The sequence below is a fragment of the Cervus elaphus genome, chromosome 5 (genome assembly GCF_910594005.1).
Source record: "Cervus elaphus chromosome 5, mCerEla1.1, whole genome shotgun sequence".
Lineage (NCBI taxonomy): Eukaryota > Metazoa > Chordata > Mammalia > Artiodactyla > Cervidae > Cervus > Cervus elaphus.
In genome coordinates, this window is record NC_057819.1 from 12,005,284 (window position 1) to 12,026,715 (window position 21,432).

Below are 21,432 nucleotides of genomic sequence, written 5' to 3' on the forward strand. Positions count from 1 at the left end.
TTTTGGGGTTGCATTGGATAATTTTCAGTGCTTTGCCAGTGCTAAATAAGAACTCTTTTGATGAATTAGCAGCTGTGAATGAGGGAAGCTGCCATGGTGAAAGAACAACCAACTCCCTAGTTTAATATTTAATAATAATTTTAATAATTATTATTATAGTATTATGTATTGAGTCCTTACTCTGTGCCAAGTACTATGTTAAGCACTTTCAAAACGCGCTGTTAGTATCATTTACAATAGTGAACATATGGAAGCAACCTAAAGGTCCATCAACAGATGAATGGATAAAGAAGACGTGACATTTATATATATATATGTGTGTGTGCACGTTAAGTGGATTCAGTTGTGTCCAACTCTGCAACCCTATGGACTGTAGCCCGCCAGGCTCCTCTGTCCATGGGGATTCTCCAGGCAAGAATACTGGAGTCGGTTGCCATGCCCTCCTCCAGGGGTTTTCCCAACATAGGGATTGAATCCGTCTTTTATAACTACCTGCATTGGCAGGTGGGCTCTTTACTGCTAGTGCCACCTGGGAAGATACACACACACACACACATACACACACACACACAATGGAATATTACTCAGTCATAAAAATTATGAAATTTTGCCATTTGTTTCAACATGGATGGACTTGGAGGGCATTATGCTAAGTGAAATAAGTCAGAGACAAATAGTCTATGATGTTGCTTATGTGTGGAATCCAAAAAATACAACTAGTGGATAAAACAAAAAAGAAGCAGATTCACAGGTACAGAGAACAAACGAGTGGGTACCAGTGGGAGGGGGAGGGGCCATATAAGGGCAGGGAAGAGGGATCGACAAACCATTGGGTGTAAGATTGGCTATAAGCGTGTGTTCTACAACACTAGGATCCACAGGAGCTAACAACTTTCCAGGGCTGAGTGAAAATGGAACAAGGTAATGTATGCAAATATAGTTAAAGAGCTTAGAACAGTGTCCTGAATATATCACGTGCCCAGTAAATGCCAGCTATGCCACATACCTGTAGAGGAGAGAGAGAAAAGAAGAGAAGGAGGAGGAGGGGGAGGAGATGGGGGAGGAGGGGGAGGAGATGGGGGAGGAGCAGGGGGAGTGGGGGGAGGAGGGGAGGAAAGGAGGGAGGAGGGAGAGGGGAGGGGGGAGGAGGGAGAGGGGAGGGGGGAGGAGGGGGAGGGGAGGGGGGAGGAGGAAGACAAGGAGGACAGGAGGTAAAGGGTAGAGAGACACAGTGAAAGTGAAAGTGTATTTCTCTCTCAGTTGAGTTCTACTCTTCACAACCCCATGGACTGTAGCCCACCAGGCTCCTCTGTCCATGGGATTCCCCAGGCAAGAATACTGGAGTGGGTAGCCATTCCCTTCTCCAGGGGATCTTCCCCACCCAGGGATCAAACCTGGGTCTCTCTTGCATTGCAGGTGGATTTTTTTTACTGTCACGAGGGAGGTCCTAGAGAGAGACAGGGTAAAGCTAAAACACTGACCAGAGAAAGAGAGAAGCAGGCAGAGCGATAAGGAGACAGAAATAGAGACAAGGAGAGACAGAAAGAGTGAGAAAGAGTTAAGCACCCAGAGGTCTCTGGTCCTTTCCCTTGAGAGCTGCCCAAACTGTTCCAGCTTCCATGCTTTTTCTCATCTTCCCCAACTCATCTCTAAAAATACACACCTTCCACCTGCCCATATGTGGCCACTGGTCCCCTACCCATGGGTCTGAACTCTCTATGGTGGAGGCTGGCTGTCTCAGTGGTCATCTGCCTTGGACCCCCCAGATCCATCGGATGGAAATACCGTCGACTGCGCTGACCTTTCCCCTGGCCCTGCCTGCCTCTGCCCCAGCCCCATCAGAACTATAAACATCCTACTGTCACCCTCTGTCTGTCCATCATTCCTCCAGCTTGGGTCCAGGACAGCTGGGACCATAAGAGGACGCTTATCCTCAAGTGATAGTCGCCCCCACCCCACACCCATCTGCCAAGGGGATAACTGGGGGCAGGGGGCCCTGATGGAGCCTGCTAGGGGCCCCACCGTGGCTTCGCCTGGGGCAGCAGCTCTGATGGTCGAGCAGGCATGCTTCCCTCGCAACACCTGCCTCACTCCACTCAATACGTCTCAGAGTGGGTCCATTTATACTGGGTGATATATAGGCCCATCAAGGCAGCACTGGAGAGGATCCTGCCTCCACCTCCTCCTCCTCCTCCTCCTCCTCCTCACTGGCCCCTAGGGAGGGAGAGAGGGCATAAATTCAGCCAAATAGCTTCACTAGCCTTCTGCCCCTCTCTGGGCCATGGCAGATGAAGGAGGCATGTGGGCAGTGGGAAGGTCAGGAAACATGCATGCCTACTATGTGCCAGGCCCCGTCCTGTGTATCTGGGACCCAAGGATCCATGTTCCAGATCAATGGTCCATGCCCTCTGGGAGTCTTGCAAGGAGGGCAGGGGATACACAGAAAAACAGTTAAGGTCCAAAGGCAGCACAGTGTCACTGTCCCTTTGCATTCTGCTATCGTTGTTCTCTGTCGCTAAGTTGTGTCTGACTCTTCTGAGACCCCATGGACTGAAGGCCGCCAGCCTCCTCTGTGTAAGGGATTCTCCAGGCAAGAATATTGGAGTGGGTTGCATTTCCTTCTCCAGGGAATCCTCCTGACCCAGGGATTGAACCCACGTCTCCTACATTGGCAAGCGGATTCTTTACCTCTGAGCCCTGCATTCTGCTGTCATCTGCTTATTATTCAAATATTCCGTATGAAACAGTCATCACTATTTCTGCACTTCCCTGAGGATGGTTGGGAGGATTCAACATGTAGAATGTCCAGCCTGCTGCCTGGCACAAGCCTTCCATGAATGAGAAGCAGTTTCACTGGAGAGGTGCTGCCTGGGTGCAAATTCCAGCCCCATCCTCAGCAAGAGCTGAATGTCTCCTTACCTCTGTTTCCTCATCTGTAAAATGGGACCAAACCATAGTAAGTCTCTTATCAGGTCACCCTGAGGGTGAAATGGGTTGACACATATGCAAAACTCTTAGGCTGTTAACAGGCACATCTGAGCATTGTGGAAGTGACCTCGTTGTTTTCATTACATACGAGCTGTTGGTTTTATTTTCCTTGATGCAGCGATTCTTTGGGAGCTCGAACATTTACCTGAAAAATGGGGATATTAATATATCTACCTTAGAGATTGTTCAGTCGCTAAGGTGTGTCTGACTCTTTGCAACCCCATGGACTGCAGCACGCCAGCCTCCCCTGTCCTTCCCTATCTCCCGGAGTTTGCTCAAATTCATGTCCATTGAGTTGGTGATGTTATCTAACCATCTCATCCTCTGCCCACCCCCTTCTCCTTTTGCCTTCAATCTTTCCCAGCATCAGAGTCTTTTCCAATGAGTCGCATCAGGTGGCCAAAGTATTGGAGCTTCAGCTTCAGCATCAGTCCTTTCAATGAGAGGTGAGGAGTCAGAGAGATCATGTATATAAAATGCTTGGCCTGCACATGGTGCTTAACGAGCATGCAATATACTATTAGTAATTAACATAGGCTTCATTTGTTTTCATTAACCCAAAGCTTGCATTGGCATCTTTAAAGTATATGATGTCACTGTCCTCCAGAGTTCACAGTCTAGTATTGAGACATATTGGGAAATTAACACATGTCTTAGTGCTTTAACCATATAAAACAAAGGTGTGTGCATCTGGGTAGCCCTGATGGGAATGTCCAACCTTGTCTAAGGCAGTATAAGCATCCCAGAACCTTCAGGCCTTTGCCCTGGCTGGTCCCCGGCCCCAAGTGCCTCTTTTCCCTGTATTGAATTCCTGGGGCTGCTATAACAAACGATGACAAGCTGGGTGGCTTAAAAAAACAGAAGTTTAACCTTGTATAGATCCCGAGGCTAGAAGTCTGAAATCAAGGTGTTGGCAAGTGTGGTGCCTTTTAGACAAGACACTCTGAGGGAACGTGTGTTCTATGCCCCTCTCTAGCTTCGGGGAAAGCTGACAATCCTTGACTTGTAGATGCATGACTCCAATCTCTGTCTCCATCGTCACGTTGTGCCCCCTTCTGTATGTCTGTTTCAAGTCTTCCTCCCTCCCTACTTTTTAAAAATAAAGACATGAGGCATTGGATTGAGAGCCCACCCTAAATCCAGGATGACCTCCTCTTGAGATTCTTAAATACGTCAGCAAAGGCCCTTTTCCAAATAAGGTCACATTCTGAGGTTCTGGATGGACACAAATCGGAGGGACTACAGTTCAACCCAGCTCACTCCCTGCCCCTTCTTGGCAAACCCACTATTTCCCCTTCTTTGCCCCTCCTCTTCCAGCACTTGTCCCTTGATCTTAGCCCACAATGTTTCTGCCCCTTTAGCCTGGGAGGTACGGGGTCCTGCACCCAGCACAGCATAAGTCTGACTCAGGAGAGGACCACTGGCCGCTAACATCAGCAAGCCCAGGGATAAGAATACCAGGGGAAGCTCACACACCATGGTGGTTGTGGTTTAGTCGCTAAGTCATATCTGACTCTTTGTGACCCTATGGACTACAGCCCACCAGGCTCCTTTGTCCATAGGATTTTCCAGGGAAGAATACTGGAGTGGGTTGCCATTTCCTTCTCCAGGGGATCTTCCCCACTCAGGGATTGAACCTGGGTCTCCTGCATTGCAGGCAAATTCTTTACCAACTGAGCCTTATGTCTGAGTATTTAAAAGTTATAAGGCTTCCCTGGTGGTCCAGTGGTTAAGAATCCATCTGCCAATGCTAGGGGTTTGATCCTCGGGTCTGAGAAGATCCCACAAGCTGTGGAGGAACTAAGCCTGTGTGCCACAGCTACTGAAGCCTAAGCACTTATAGCCCATGCTTTGAAAAAAGAGTGCTGTGCTTAGTCACTTAGTCATGTCTGACTTTTTGCAACCCCATGGACTGTATCCCTGCAGAGAAACCACTGCAATAAGAAGCTGGTGCAACAAACTCATAAATAAAATATGTTCTATCCTCCTGCCTGGACAAATATGTCATCATAACAAACCAGAAGGCCAGCTTTGAGTCTTGACAGTTCTGTGCCCACCCGTAGTGCCCCAGAAACAACCAGCTTCTAGCCTACAGTCTAATCCCAGACAGGTCAGGATTAGAGAAAAGAAAAAAAAAAAAAAAAGAAAGAAAGAAAGTACAGTTAGATGGTGTCTTTAGTTAAAATTGTGATATTTTGTTCATCATGGATTCAAGCTAATGGCTTCATCTGTTTCATTTCATTTAATCTTCACAAGAGGCATAGGAGGGACTGTTATCATCCCCATTTCACAGATGGGAAAACTGAGGCTCACAGAGGTTATGAAAAATTATGCCCAAGGCCATACCAGTACACAGTGGTAGGGCTGGGATTCACATTCATGTCTGTGTGATTCTCAATAGTCAACTGAGACTCAAACTTCCCCTGGACTCATCCTGTGCAGAAAAAAACCCCTTTTCTCCCTCCCCATCCTTGTTTGCCTCTTCCCCAGACGGTGGAGTTTCCCATACCTCTCCCTTGCCACCACTGGCCTCTACCCTCTCTTCTTTCTCCAGAAGCTGCCACAAAAGGTGCTTTCTCTCTTCACATGCCGTTTCATACAGCACAAATAACCTGGCATTTCTGAAAGGAACTTTATTTCCTTTGGCTTTCCCTCAGCTTTGGAGGGAAGAAAATAGAAATTGCAAAAACATAGACAAGTTCTCAGACTGCAGATTACCGATCCTGAGAATTCCCTCCAGCCAGGACGGGTTGGCACTGCTGACTGGCACCATGCCTGGCTTCCCTTCCTCCCAGCTCCAGGCCCCCACCTGCTGTGCAGCATCTTGTCTCCCAACCCTGGCAGAGGTTTGCCTAAAATTAACAGTACATGATGATCTTACTTGCTGAGGATGTCTGTGTTTTTCTTTTTACTTCTTACATTAAAAGCACCCCAATTTCCTTATGGGAGCTCAGCTTAACTAGCTATCAGTCAGGTGGCCTTGAAATGGCTTACCATACCCCCTGGTCCTGGGATAGGCAGGTGACCTCAGGCGGGCCAATGAGAGGGCCACATTCCCTCTGCCCATAGTGATTGGTTCAGGCATGGGCACATGACCCAAGACGAGCCAATCAGAGCTAAGGAACAGGATAACTGATGTTTTGCTGGCACTCTTGGGTAAAAGTCACTTTCGTTTTTCCTGTGGTTGATGCCTGGAGCAGCTGGAGGACATCTTTGCCAAAGTGTGAGGAGGGGCTGCCTGAGGATGAAGCCAACTAAGAGGAAAGGACAACTTTCAAAATGAAAAAAAGACAATTAAAAAAAAATTTTGTTGAAGTATAGCTGCTTTACAATGTTGTGCCAGAGACAAATTCTTGATGACATTGTTTCAGGACCTGGATCCAACTGTACCTGAAGTCCTAGATATAACTATAAACTTTTCAATGAGAAAAATAAATTGTTTTTGCTTAAGTCAGTTTGGGCTTCCCAGGTGGTACTAGAGGTAAAGAATCTGCCTCTCAATGCAACAGACACAAGAGACTTGGGTTCGATATCTGGGTCAGGAAGATCCCCTGCAGGAGGACATGGCAACCCACTCCATTATCCTTGCCTGGAGAATCCCATGGACAGAGGAGCCTGGCGGGCTACAGTCCATATGGTTGCAAAGAATTGGACATGACTAAGCGGCCAAACTAGATAGCATATTAAAAAACAGAGACATGACTTTGCCAACAAAGGTCCATCTGGTCAAGGCTATGGTTTTTCCAGTGGTCATGTATGGATGTGAGAGTTGGACTGTGAAGAAAGCTGAGCGCCAAAAAATTGATGCTTTTGAACTGTGGTGTTAGAGAAGACTCTTAAGAGTCCCTTGGACTGCAAGGAGATCCAACCAGTCCATCCTAAAGGAGATCAGTCCTGGGTGTTCATTGGAAGGACTGATGCTGAAGCTGAAACTCCAGTACTTTGGCCACCTCATGTGAAGAGTTGACTCATTGGAAAAGACCCTGATGCTGGGAGGGACTTGGGGCAGGAGGAGAAGGGGATGACAGAGGATGAGTTGGCTGGATGGCATCACCGACTCGATGGGCATGAGTTTGAGTAAACTCTGGGAGCTGGTGATGGATAGGGAGGCCTGGTGTGCTTCGATTCATGGAGTCACAAAGAGTTGGACATGACTGAGCGACTGAACTGACCTGAACTGAACTGAAGCAACTCAGCACAGTACAATACACAGAAAGCCACTTTGAACTGGGTGTGTATCACCTCCCTCCCCTTCCAGCTCAATCAAGGCAATAACTAACATTTATTGAGCACTGTCTTAGTTTGGGTTCCCCTGAAAGCAGAGCTTAAGATGAGGACTCGGGTGCAGATGGTTTATTTGGCAGCTGATCTCTGGGAGCAGTAGTGAGGCACAGGGAGAGTGACTCAGGGAAGGAGGAGAGTTGAAATAAAGGTGCATTACTGAGGTTGCTACCGCAGACAATTGGGATTTGGTTTCTCCAGGACATCCTGAGGAGTGCAGAGAACGCCTTCCAGAATTATCTACTGAACACCAGTAGGTTGGAGCATTATCCCCTGGCTTCTGTCCTCCACTGACGGGCTGACTCTTGAGAGATGTGACAGGCAAATAAAAACCCCTAAAGCTGTTCACGTCATAAACCCCAGAACCTGTGCACTGTTGGGCTACATGGCAAAGGGGAGTGAAATTTGCAGATGGAATTTAGGTTGCTAATCAGCTGACCTTAAAATATGGAGACTATCCTAGATCATCCTGGTGGACCCAGTGTCATTGTAAGAACTCTTATAAATGGAAGAAGGAAAAACAAATACTAAATATGAACGCATGTATGTGGTACAGATGAACCTATATGCAGGGCAGGGATAGAGATGCAGACACAGAGAACAGACGTGTGGACACGGGGGTGGGATGAACTGGGAGAACAGTGTTGACGTATATACACTACCATGTGTGAAATAGACAGGTGGTGGGAGTCTGCTGTCCAGGACAGGAAACTCAGCTCAGTGCTCTGTGATGACCTAGTGGCGTGGGATGGGGAGGGCGGGAGGGAGGGGATATGTATACATATAGCTGATTCACTTTGTCACACAGCAGAAACTAACACAACATTGTAAAGCAACTATGCCCCATTTAAATACATATATATTAATATGTGTGTGTGCGTGCGCGCCTAAGTCGCTTCAGTTGTGTCCAACTCTTTGGAACCGTATGGATCGTAGCCAGCCAGGCTCCTCTGTCCATGGGATTTTTCAGGGAAGAATACTGGAGTGGGTTGCCATGCCCTCCTCCAAGAGATCTTCCTGACCCAGGGATCAAGCCTTCATCTCTTACATCTCCTGCATTGGCAGGCAGGTTCTTTACTGCTAGTGCCACCTGGGAAGCCCATATATACGTGTAAACACACACACACACACACACACACACACACATGTAGTGGAAGAGGGAGGCAAAAAGATGGACAACCAGAGCGATGGCAGTGGGAGAAGGACTTGGCCTAATGTTGCTGAGTCTGAAGATGGAGGAAGGGGCCAGGAGCCAAGGACTGTGGAGTAGCTTCCAGAAGCTGGAAAAGGCAAGGAAGTGATCCTCCCCCAGGGCCTCCAGAAGGAACACGGCACTTGATTTTGGCTGGTGAGACCCATGTTGGACTCCTGCCCTCCAGAACCGTAAGATAATAAATGTGTGTTGTTTCAAGCCACTATGGCTGTATCTATCACCTCCAGCTCAACCAATGCAATAGCTACCATTTATTGAGCACCATTTGAGCTTGGGTTCCTGTGAAAGAAGCACGGGAACTTGATACAATAGTCACAGGAAACTAATGCAAAGCTATAACCTCAATGTCCAGGCTGCACTCAGTGGGAGTGGGTTCGCATGGCATCAGACGAGATCTGGGGCGGGAGGAAAGACACAGAGATCTGCTTAAGACAGGATGCTGTCAACACATCTCAGCTTGCTTGCACAGAACCTGCGTTTGATTAGAGGTGGGCTGAGGCAACATGACACCAGGACCCAGAGGCAGATGCCACAAGCAGTCACCACGAGGCCAGGCACTGTGCTAAGTGTACCACAAGCAATATCTTGATTATGCTTCCATTCTAGTCAAAAGGATATTCTGGGGGACTTCCCTGGTGGTCCAGTGGCTAAGACTCCATGCTTCCATGGAGTCAGGGGGCCCCAGGTTCAGTCCTTGGTCAGGGAACTAGATCCCACGTGCTGCAACTAAGAGTTTGCATGCTGCAAGTAAAGATCCCACATGCTGCAACAAAGATCAAAGATCCCACGTGCCACAGCTAGGACCTGGCACAAAAAAATAAACATTTTTTAAATAAAAAGGACATGCAAATTCCCCAGGCCCCCAAGGGCCTCTCACCTAATGGGAGTTCCAGTTCAAGGTGTGCAGCTCACTGGCATGGCAACGTTGAATGACCCACCTACTCTCAGAAACTATCAGATGACGTCTCCCTGCCTCCCAGGCTGCCAGCTCTGCCTGTCAGCCTTAGCTTTTCTGGGAGTCACTCTTTAGGTGCCCACGTCTAGTCAAGAGTCTAACCTCCCAGTAGTAAAAAAAAAAATATCCAGGAATAGTAAAATGTGGAGACAGAAACAGAAGAGGATTATCCTTTCCTACAGACCTGGAAATGAGTAAAATGTGGCTGAGTATAAGACAAAAAGGAGTGGTGGGGCTTGTGGCAAACTGGAGACTGATGCTCTGCCTAAAAGCGGTGAGACTGAGCTCTAGCAGGTGGCTGCCACGCAGAAGTGCAGGCCCAGTGTGGTTAGACTTCCCTATTTTTTATAAAGAACCAAGAAATCCAAATATTTATATGAGGTCTCCTTGGCAACAAATGCAACTAAAAATCAAAACTGAATGAGACGGAACTCATTGTCCACGTGCTGATCTGACTCAGACTGCTCATTTTATAGATGAAGAGACTGAGGGTCTGAGCGGAGAAGTGATTTGCCTGAGATTTCGTGGGGAGGGTCAGCCTGACCTATTTTTCTGAGACCAGAAATAGGCAGTGCCTCTTCTGTGGGTCCCTATGCCCTGTCCAGGAATTCCAGGCCCAGGGAATTTCCCTGTCAGCGGGAGAAACCAGAGTGGGAGGTGGAAGGGGAGCTTTTTCTAAGTGCTGACCTCATCCCAGGGCCCCTACATTCAAGATGCATTTTATTTATAGAAGCTAGAGAGTGATTCCCAGATTGTGGATTCAGGAATCATCTTTTTCACTTTAGTCTCTTGTCTCTCTGCCTGCGTGTCTCAGTATTTCTTCCTGTCTCTTTTAGCAACCAATGCTTTGGCTTTGACCCCGTCTGTCTCTGTGTCTCTTTTTCTCTATTCCTTGGCCTCTCTGTCCTTCTTTGTTCCCCCCGTCTCTTTCCTACGGCTCTGTACCTTCTCTCCACGTCTCTCAGTCTGTATCTTGGTCTGTATCCCTTCTGCCTCTCACATATCTGCCCCTCTGCAGGTCTGTGAGTCTGTCCCTCTCTCTGTCTCTTCCGGTTTCTCTCCCCATCTGTCTCTCTCCCCTTTCATGATCTCTGTCTCTCCCCATCTCTTCCACTCTCACTCACACCCCTCCCACGCCCCCTGTCCCCCCAGGCCTCTCCTCTCCTGCCCTCCAAGTCCCTCTGGCCACCATGGAAAGGTTACTGTAAACGGGAATGAAGCCGAGGGCAAAAGTAATCAACCCCCTGGCTGACCTCCGATCCCCGCTCCCCACGCCCAGGCTGGCGGAGCCGAAGCCTGCGGTCTCTGGCCGCACCCCCTCCCCCGCCACCACCCCCGGTCCCCCTCCCTCCCCACTCCCAGGTCCCCTTGCTGACAAAAGGCCTATCTTCTCTCTGCCTAAATGATTTAAATTCTAATCAAACATCATTTATAGTACATCTCGGAGCCGTCTCCTGGGAGCTGCTCCCACATGAGACGTTGCCATGGCAACCGGGGGGTCTTGTTTCAGAAATGTCAGATTGTATTATTGTCTTCACACTTCTCTGATAACCTAGTGTCTCTCTCTCCCGCTCCCTCACTCACACCACCATCCCCTGGATTTTATTCCTCTCTCTCTCCTCCCTACTCCCCATTCAGCCCTACCCCCCATTCAGCCCCACCCCTGACACCCAGCCTCTTCCCAGGCACCCCCAGCCTTGCTCCGACCCCCCCGGGAGAAAATAGTCTGATCAATTTCACCCCCAGCCTCTTACCAGGCCCGAGGCCCCTTCCTGTGTTTCTGGCCCTGGGGCCTCCCCGCTTTGGGAAAGGTGTCTCCCGCCCCCCACCCCTCATCTTCAGCAGACACGCTTCCCCCTCTAGGGGTTTGCTAGAGTGTTCTGGTGTCATTTTATTTTGCTAGATATGAAAATGTGACATAGATTTTTCCCGGCGATGCGTGTGTGAAGTTCTAATCTGGCTTTTCAGAATTTTTTTTCTTTTGGGGGAGGGGGTAGTGGGGGAAGGAACCAGGCTCCTAACAGGATGCGCCTGTAGAGGTAGAGCACAGGCCCGACGTGCGGTGTGGGTGTGCGGGTGTGTGGGTGTGTGGGTGTGTGGGTGTGCGGGTGTGTGGGTGTGTGGGTGCATGCAGTGTGTGCGTGTGTCCATGGGCGTCCCTGTGTGTTTGTGATGCAGAAGGCACTTTGCCCAGCCTGGCGTGGGCACCTGACCCCTCTGAGGGTCTGGGCACTGCCTCTGCCTTCACGTGGTCCTTCTAGAACATAAACGGGCACCTCTGACCAAGATTCTCACATTCAGGTCAAGTTCGTCACCCTGTCCGCTGCTGAGATGTGCCAGCCCTGTGAATGGCACTCAGATTTTCTACACCCATCAATCCCCATTCCACAGATGGGTACACTGAGGCCCCAGAAGGCACAGCGGCATGATTAACAACTGAGATCATAGTAGGTGGCATTGGAGCCCAAGCTTCGACCTGTTGGTACTCTGGGAGATGGGCAAAGTGGACGTGGCAACTGGAGTATCACCTTTCTTTGGAGCCATGGCTCTTGGCAGGGGGCCAGGCCAGCAGCTTGTGCGGCAACCACCCCTCCCAGGCCCTGTGGGGCTGGCAGTGATGCTCCCTAGGTGCCAGGCTCAGCCAGTCCCTCTGTAAGAACCATGTCCTTTAATCCTTGAAATAACTAACAGGAGGTTCTATCATTATCCCCCATTTTTCAGGTGGAGAAACTGAGGCTCAGATAGGTGATGTGAAGCAGCCCGAGTTGGCTGAGGTGGGATTCGAACCTAGGACCCTGTGGCCCTAAAGGGGCCTTTTCCATTCATGATGCTGCTTCCTGCAGTGGTGCCGGAAGGTGGGCAGAGAAAGCCTTGCCCCTTTGAGCACTGAATACTTGATGATGGAGCACTCTGGCTTTGTCTCGGACATCCAGAGGTCATGTCACGTGGCAGAACAAGGGCTGGCGGGACCTGCAGGAGGAAGGGAGGGCAGGGGTAGGGGGTGGGAGGGAGCGCAGTGGTTCTTGGACCCGGCTGAGTGTGTCTGCCACCTGCAGTGACCAGGGGCTGTAGCATGCAGTGTAGGACCCGGTGCAGAGCAACCAAACACCAGATGCAAAATGGCCCCCCAATGCTTCTCTTCCCATTTTCCAGATGGGGAAACTGAGGCTCAGGGAGGGTCAGGAATTTTCCTGAGGTCCCAGGGCTTATAAAAGTCACTGGCAGCCCTCAGCCTGGTCTTAGTGACCTGGCAGTTTCTATTGTGTGGTTAGGAGTCAGAGGTTGTTGCTGCTGTTAAGTCGTTCAGTCGTGTCCGACTCTTTGTGACCCCATGAACTGCAGCACGCCAGGCTTCCCTGTCCTTCACCATCTCCCGGAATTTGCTCAAACTCATATCCGTTGAGTCAGTGAAGCCATCCAACCATCCCCTCTTCTGTCACCCGATTCTCCTCCTGCCCTCAACCTTTCCAAACATCAGGGTCTTTTTCAATGAGTTGGCTCTTGGCATCAGGTGGCCAAAGTATTGGAGCTTCAGCTTCAGCACCAGTCCTTCCAATGAATATTCAGGGTTGGTTTCCTTTAGGAGTCAGAGGACAAGGGCCAAATCCCAACTCTGATTCCCACTGGCTCTGTGACGCTGGACTTCTACTGAACTTTCCCAAGCCTCAGTTTCCCCATCTGGAAAATGGAGATAGAATTGGTACCGACCTCGCAGGATGGAAGAGAGGATTCCATGAGTCAATCCTTGGACAGCACTGAGGTGATGAGAGACTCGTGGGAAGCCTGGGTAAAGTTTGCACTGTGATGACGATTCTGCAGTCACCAGCACCCTCCTGGGGTGCAGACACCTTCCTCACCCGAAGGTTCCTTTCTTTGTAATGGCTATATTTGGCCAGGGACCGCCCCCGCCCCCCACCCCCTATCTCTGAGCTTTTGGGGACCAAACACAAGAGATGCCAGTTTCCCCCTTTCCCTCTTTTTGGCCAATCTCCCAGTGAAGTGGAGGCCAGGAAGAGCAGTGAGTGGGGTCCGCGTGGGCCCTTCCTTTTCACCCCGGGGGGCGACCGGCACCTCTGCCATCCGGGACCCAGCACACACCTCCCTCTTGACAGACACCAGGGCGCCCCCTCCCGCCCCACCGGGTGCAGTCATGCAGGACCGTCTTCTGCGTCTTGACTTTGGACATTTTCATTTTTCACTGACCCCACAAAGTACCTGGTCCGGACTGAGTCCCAGGGAGACACCGAGAAAAACGATGCATTGTCTCTCCCGCCCCTCACTTTTTCTGCGGGCCTGTCTGGCTCACCGTCTCTCTGGGTCTCTCGCTGTCTCCCTGGGTCTCTCACTGTCTCTCACGGTCTCCCTCCAGCTCTGGCTCTCTGTCCCTGGGTGTGTGTGTGGGGTGGGGGGGTCCTCTCCCCGTCTCTCCAGGCCCCTCGCTGTCTCTCGCGGCCCCTGGTCTCTGGCTCCAGGCAGAGCCAGCGGTGGCAGCGAGGGAGACGCGCGCAGCCGGGCAGCGGGCGGAGCGGGCGGAGCGGGTGTTTGTCCAAGGAGGCGCATTGATCCCGCGGCCGCGCCGCCATCGGAGAAATCCCGGCCTCGGTAATGAACCTCCCCACACGCCGCTCGCAAAGCACACAGCAGCCCTGGCCCCAGCGGTTAATATTTAACTGAATAAGGGCCATAAATATGGAAAATGGGACTTTTAATTAAATAAGCAGCTTTTAAAAGGGCCCTTGGGCGGGAGAGGCTTTTGTTTAAATATGATTGATTTGACATGTCCTTCCGCTCGCACACTCTCCCGGCTCCCTTCCGACGTTAACTCTTGGCCTCGGCCTGGGGAGAAACTTGGCTGGAGGCAGGGGGCTCCCTGCTGGAGGAAACGGGTGCAATGGACAGGAGGTGCCCACCGAGGCTGGGATTAAAAATCTGACCTCATCAGAGGCTGCTTGCATCGGGCAGGGAGCGGTGGGGGAGGAGGGTGGCGGAAATGTATATTTCATCTTCTGGAAGGAATGAGCTAGTGGAGGTCAGGTTCCTCCAGACCCCTGGGGCGCGGGTTCCCAAAGACCTGGGTTTAAACCACCAGTCAGCTGTGCGCCCTCTGGCGGCCCGCCTGGTGGCCCGTCTCTGTGTGCCTCAGTTTTCTCATCTGTAACGTGGGATAATAATATTACCTACTTTATAAGGCTCTGTTCTGATTGTGTTCCAGTCCACGGTGGGGGCTGTAGAATGTTAATTTCCTTTCCAGGTGTTTAGCAGGATTATGGCTGGAGGCAGGGTGACCTCTGAGAGGCCCAGAGAGGCAACTTGGAGGGCACATTTCCCCGCCCAGTGCCCACCTCATGGTTCGTATTTTCTAACAGTCCAGAGCGCCGTGCTTAGAAGGGCCCCCTGCTTGGTTTCATGCTCGGTTGTCCCCCTTTTGAAGTTCTTAATAATTTTTGAGCAAAGAACCCCACATTTTCATTTTGCACTTGGCCTTGCAAAATACCTGGTTCTGTCTATAGCCGTCAATACACCCACAGTCTTGGTGGCTTGGGAGACAGTAACTCATTTGAAGAGCTGAGGGCGCTCTAATTCTGGGGCTGGAGGGAGAATCAGCAGACAGGATGGTCTGTCTCCTGGCTCCATGCCGGTGGCCTTTAATTCCAAATCTCCCCCTCCATCCAATTTATTCTCAAATTAATGTTTATGAGGCACTTTCTGCATATCTTAAGTCTGTGTCTGTCTGACTTCAGAGCCCTGTTGGTCTCCCCACTTCCTGGGTGAGGGACTTGATGCTCAGAGAAGCCAAGTCATCAGCCTGGGGTTGCCCAACTAAGGAACCCAGGCTTCTTAGCCACCCGTGCCCATTTACTGGGGCTTCCCAGGTGGCACAGTGGTAAAGAATTCGCCTGCCAATGCAGGAGACACAGGAGATGCGGGTTTGATCCCTGGATTAGGAAGATCTGTAGAAGGAAATGGCAACCCACTCCAGTATTCTTGCCTGGAAAATTCCTTGGACAGAGAAGCCTGGTGGGCTATAGTCCGTGGGGTTGCCAAGAGTCAGACAGGGCTGAGCACACCTGCCTGTGTATTAAGTCCCATGTGATTTTTTGGTTGTTGTTTCTTTTAAATTTTTATTTATTTATTTATTTTTGGCTGTACTGAGTCTTAACTGCTGTGTGTGGGCTTCTCTCGTTGTGGCAAGCGGGGGCTACCCTTCATTGTGCTCCGCAGGCTTCTCAATGTAGTGGCTTCTCTTGTTGCGGAGCACGGACTTCAGGTGCGTGGGCCTCAGTAGTTCTGGCTCACGGCCCTAGAGCACAGGCTTAGTAGTTGTGGCTCACAGGCTTAGTTACCCCACGGCACGTGAAATCTTCCTGGACAAGGGATCAAACCCATGTCCCCTGCATTGGCAGGTGGATTCTTAACTACTGGACCATCAGGGAAGACCCCAATGTTGTTTATCCTGATGCAGGCCCGTAGCCTGGGACTTGTGTCTGTTTTGGTCTTGACTCCTCTGGGCTGACATAGAAGTCACGTCCCTGGATAATTCTGCTCTTTTCCATTGCCTAAAGAGGGGGGCCAAAGGGGTGGGGTTGATAGTCACTTGGTTTCCTGATTTATCAAGATGTTCCTCCCCCACCGCTTTTTCCTATTCCTACATCGGATAAGTTCTTGTTTAGTCCCACTCATGGCCCACTTCTTCCAGGCAGCCTTCCCAGATACGTTCTGTTTGTGATGGTGTATTTCCTTCCTAAATCTTCCAATATTAGTGATACGTGGTATTTAACCATATGCTTTTGTATTGCCTTTGCAATCATCCATTCATTCATTCATAGAGGCAGTTACTATTTATTGTTGACCTATTACTTTATTTCCACAATTTTAAGATCAATTTTTTTTTCTTTTAACATGTTGAAACTAGGCGATATTACATATATAATACCCACATCTATTTTCAAAAAATACTATAATTAAATGGATGCCTCTTATAATGATGGTATTTTCAGACTCTGAAAATAAGAGTTTGCGCCCTGTTCTGAGTGTTGGGAAGATTGGGGTAAATCAAACAGACCTGCTTGTTACCTCCTGAAAGCTTACAGTCTAGTGCAGATAATATTTTATTTTATTATTTTATTTTTTCAGATAATATTTTAAAAGCACCCTTCTTTGTATCTCTCAGAACACCTAGTTCTGACTTGTTTACTCTTTACAATTTTATTAACCCTCTGAGTCTCTGTGGCCAGCAATATGTGCTCCTTCTCCTGAGAACAAGCGATTTCAGAGAAGGAAAGAGTGATGAGAATTGAACACACTTATGCTGTGCCAGGCACTATCCTGTATTATCTCATTTAATGCTCACTTCAATTCCATAAAATGAGTGCTAGAGTGATCATTCCCAGTTTGCCAATGAGAAAATGAGGCCCAGAGACATTGAGTTACCAGCCCAAAGTCACACAGCTAGTGAATGATGAGGTCAGATCAAGCACACACAGAGTCCAGAGCCCACAGCCTTAATTTTCATTATTTTGACACTTCTTTCATCCCCGTCTTACCCCTGTGAGCACCAGGCCCATCACAGGAGTTTCAGGTGGATGTCAGTCAATTCAGGGCTTGGGGCATCATCTCCCATCAATACAGGAGGGGAGAGGTCCAAGGAGGAAATGGAAGCCGACTGTCTTCCAGAAGGGATCATGATCAAAGACATCATAGAAAGATCTGGAAGGACCCAGAGAGTATTTTTTGCCATGCTGCAAGGCATGTGGGATCTTAGTTCCCCAACCAAGCATTGACATTCCCCCTGCAGTGGCAGCTCAGAGTCTTAACCGCTGGACCACCAGGGAAGCCCTGGAGTGACCTGGAGAGCTCCTTCAGCAGGTTGGCCTGGCACTTTGTGTAGTCACAATCACGGGCAACAAACCTCTCCTTTGATGGGACATCCAGAGTCAAGTTCCCCAGTGCCAGCTCCACGGAGAGTTGACAGTTCATGACTTCTGTCAACAGGGCAGCTAGCGGGCTGGGTATGGGTCAGTAAGACTCCCCGTTTTGCTGTGCCAGCATGCTTGTTGCCATGGAAACTCCTCCCGGGCATCACCAGATTTTGGGTCTGTTTCCTGGGCTCCCTGTCGGGGGGTAGGCAGGGCTGAGGCCAGTGCTGGATTTGGGTGGAGACAGCAGAGTAGAGACACAAGGCCATTTCTACTGGCAGTTTCTAACTGACAGGTTTGAGTCACTCATGGCTTGCTGCAGTCCACGGGGTTGCAAAGAGTTGGACACGACTGAATGACTGAATGAATCACTCATGGCAGGGACACAGGCAGCGAATGAGGTGCCTGATCTCCTCCCTGGTGAGGAAAACAATACCTCTGTGTGTGTGCACTTGGGAAGGGACGTTGTTCCTAGATCATCCCTCCCAGTACTCCTCCATGAGCCCTAAACGTCCACCTTCCCAGTTTCTGTCTTATCCATGCTTCACTTCCAACTAGCACCCAAATTCAGCCATCAGCATCTCCCCACAGGATGACTGCAAAAATCTCCTAACTGGGCTCCTCAGCTGGCAGTCTGCCCCCACGTAGCCATGTTCTACCCAGCAGCTAGCTAATTTTTCTTGAGTCAAAGTGAAACTGTGCAACTCAGATTGGGGCTTGAATCCATGATCTTTTAACTGAGATCACACCCCTGGTCTCAGGACTTAATGAAGCTCAGGTTCTTGATGCCTCATAGCAGAAAGAATTCAGTGAGAGACAAAGTGATAGGTGAAGTGAAGTGAAAGTCGCTCAGTCATGTCCGACTCTTTGCGACCCCATGGACTGTAGCCCGCCAGGCTCCTCTGTGCATGGAATTCTCCAGGCCAGAATACTGGAGTGGGTAGCCGTTCCCTTCTCCAGGCGACCTTCCCAACCCAGGAATCGAACCACAGTCTCCTGATTTGCAGGCAGATTCTTTACCAGCTGAGCTGCAAAGAGGTGGATTTATTTAGAGAGAAACACACCCTACAGACAGAATGGCCCATCTCCGAAGGTGAAAGTGGGGCCAGAGTATGGGTTTGTCAGTTTTTATAGAGATAAGTAATTTCACTGGCTAATGAGTATTAGCCTATGGGAGGAGTATTCCAGCTCTTTTGGGGAGAGGGTGGGGAATTCCAGGATGGGCCCAAACCTGGGCATCCCCAAACCTTTTGGGCCCCAGATCAAAGGCACCCACTACCCAGAGGAAAAGATCTGGCAGTCGCTGGAGCCCCCGGGATTCCAGTGCACTTTCATTTGACTTGAAAGTGAAGTCAAATGAAACAACTTTGACTGCTTCCTGACTGAAATCGGAGACTTCTCCTCCTATGCCAACATCTGCCAGGTGCCCTCTGCCTTTAAATGGGGGAGCATGGTGCCCTAGACCCATCTTAGCGCTGCCAGTCCTGCCTGGCCCTGAATTGCCCACTACCCGGCCCCTTGCAGTGTCTGACCCTTGCCCTGCTGAGGGGCCTGCAGAGTCAGGGCACTGCTTCCTCACCCTGCTCACCCCCATCCCGGCAGTGGGGTGGCCATGCAGGGAGCTTGAGCCCCTTGGGAAAAGATGGGAAGTGGCCTTCAGCTGAGAAGTTACTGTGTGTGTGTTAGTCGATCAGTCATGTCCGACTCTTTGCAACTCCACAAACTGTAGCCCGCCAGGCTTCTCTCTCCATGGAATTCTCCAGGCCAGAATACTGGAGTGGATTGCCATTCCCTTTTCCAGAGGATCTTCCAGCCCCAGGGATTGAACCCTGGTCTCCTGCATTGCGGGCAGATTCTTTACCATTTGAGTTGCAGGGAAGTTACTAAATGTCCATTAAATGTCCGTTAAAGTTCTAGCAGTTCTAACTGCAAAAAACAAACAAACAAAAAACCCTTTTGATCTTTGTGGTCAGCCTTGGAACTATCACGGTGCCTGTGGATATGTCACTTAGCTTGTTGATGTGTTACAGTGAGCATATACTGAGGCTTAAGGACCGGTGCAAGTCTACTCGTCTGCCATCTTGGACCTATTTGATTCTAATCAGTTGATGTCATGTCCTATGGTTCTGTCATTCTTTTAAAGGTTGTGCCCTGCTCCCTTAACCTCCTGTTTCAGAAGGTTCTCCCTTCTCCAAGCAGCAAACACTGGCTCTTGTAGCTTTGCCTTCACCTGGCCCAGGCCACGTCTGCGCTGTGGGCAGTCTGACTCCTGGTGGGGACGCCGGGATTCAGGGAGCCGGGGAGCAAAGGTCAGGGTGAGGCCGGCTCCTTTTGACGTCAAAGAAGATTACGAGTTCTGCTCTCAGAGCTGAGGGCCGGGTCCGGAATCAGCCTGTGATCCCCAGCGAGCTGAGTTCAGAGGTCACCAGCTGGCTCCTTTGTGTGTCAATATTAACACGAGAGCCGCCTAATTGGGGTGGGTCAGCCGGTGGACACCGTGAGGATGCTCATCCAGAGAAGAGAGAGGGACCGCCAGCCCCCCAGGCTCTGTGTTGTGTGCTTGACATTATATTAATATTCCTACTAATAATACTAATATAGAAGTAGCAGAAAATAGCAGCAGCCATGTACATGGAGCGCCTGTTAAATTCAGCCTTGGTTCCTGGCATTTAATTAATTGAACTGTCTCGTCTTTCCAGCCTCCCTGTGATTTAGGTTTTGTTGCTACCGTTGAGGAAACTGAGGCACAAAGTGGGAACGTCAGGTGTCTGGAGTGGCGCAGCTTGAATGGAGAAGAGGGACTTGGATGCAGCCAGTTTTCCTCCTCCGGACACTGGAAGGCAGGGATGACCAGCTCCATTTTATTGATGGGAAAGTAAGGATCAGAGAGTTATCAAGCTTGTCCAAAGCCACACAGCAACCTGGTCAGTGGCAGAGCGGAGTTACAAACCCTCCTGAAGTATGACTGCTCCAGAGCCTGCAGTAGCATGGCATCTGTTTGTTTTAAGCTCATCCCTCCCACAGATTATTTGGAGGCCTCTCCTGTTAGCCACTGTTCCTGCCTTTCCTTTCTGGTCCTCAGAGGATGCGTGTGTGCTAAGTCGCCTCAGTTGTATCCAACTCTTTGTAACCCCATGGACTGTAGCTCTCCAGGCTGGGGATTCTCCAGGCAAGAATACTGGAGTGGGTTGCCATGCCCTCGAACCCAAATCTCTTAAGTCTCCTGCATTGGCAGGCGACTTCTTTACCAGTATCGCCACCTGCGAAGCCCCCTCAGGGGAAAGTGAACTGCAGATCTGCAACCGTTATTTATTTATTTATTAAATTTTAGCTATGCTGCGTCTGTGTTGCAGCATGTAGACTTGGTTGCCCTGTAGCCTGTGGGGTCTTAGTTCCCTGACCGGGGATCAAACCTGCATTCCTTGTGTTGGAAGGTGGATTCTTAGTTACTGGACCACCATGGAAGTCCCACTTTTAGCTTCCTTCCTTCCAATTCATAGAATAAGGTGCCCCTATGCGTACCTCATTTTATCATAATTATGATTGAAATATTCCTTAGACATTGATCCAGCTGCCCACTGGGAAGCAGAGGGGATGTAGGCATTATTAAAAGTTAATCATTTATTCTCTGGCACAGTCCATGAGAATCAGAATGGAGGAGTCCAACAGCAGTCTGGGATGGGACCACAGGGCAGCCGTGGGAAGGAGACATCCCACCTCGGACACCTTCACAGCAAAGCATATTAACATAGTCTCATCAAATCCTTCAACAGCTCTGTGAAAGAGGAATATGGAAATGGAGACTCAGGGAGCCAAGGTGACTTGCCCGAGGTCACAGTTACCATGATTGGAACTCAGGTCTATCTGCAACTGACTCAAGGATCAATTTCAAAACCACGAACTTTCAGGATGTCCCATGATTCACATAGCTGGTTTTTAAAAAATAATTATTTATTCATTGGGCTGTCTCGGGTCTTAGTTGAGTCATTTGGTATCTTTCCTGGCTGCCCATGGACTCTCTAGTTGTGGTGTGAGGACTCAGTATTGTGGGACGAGGGCTTAGATGCTCTGCAGTATGT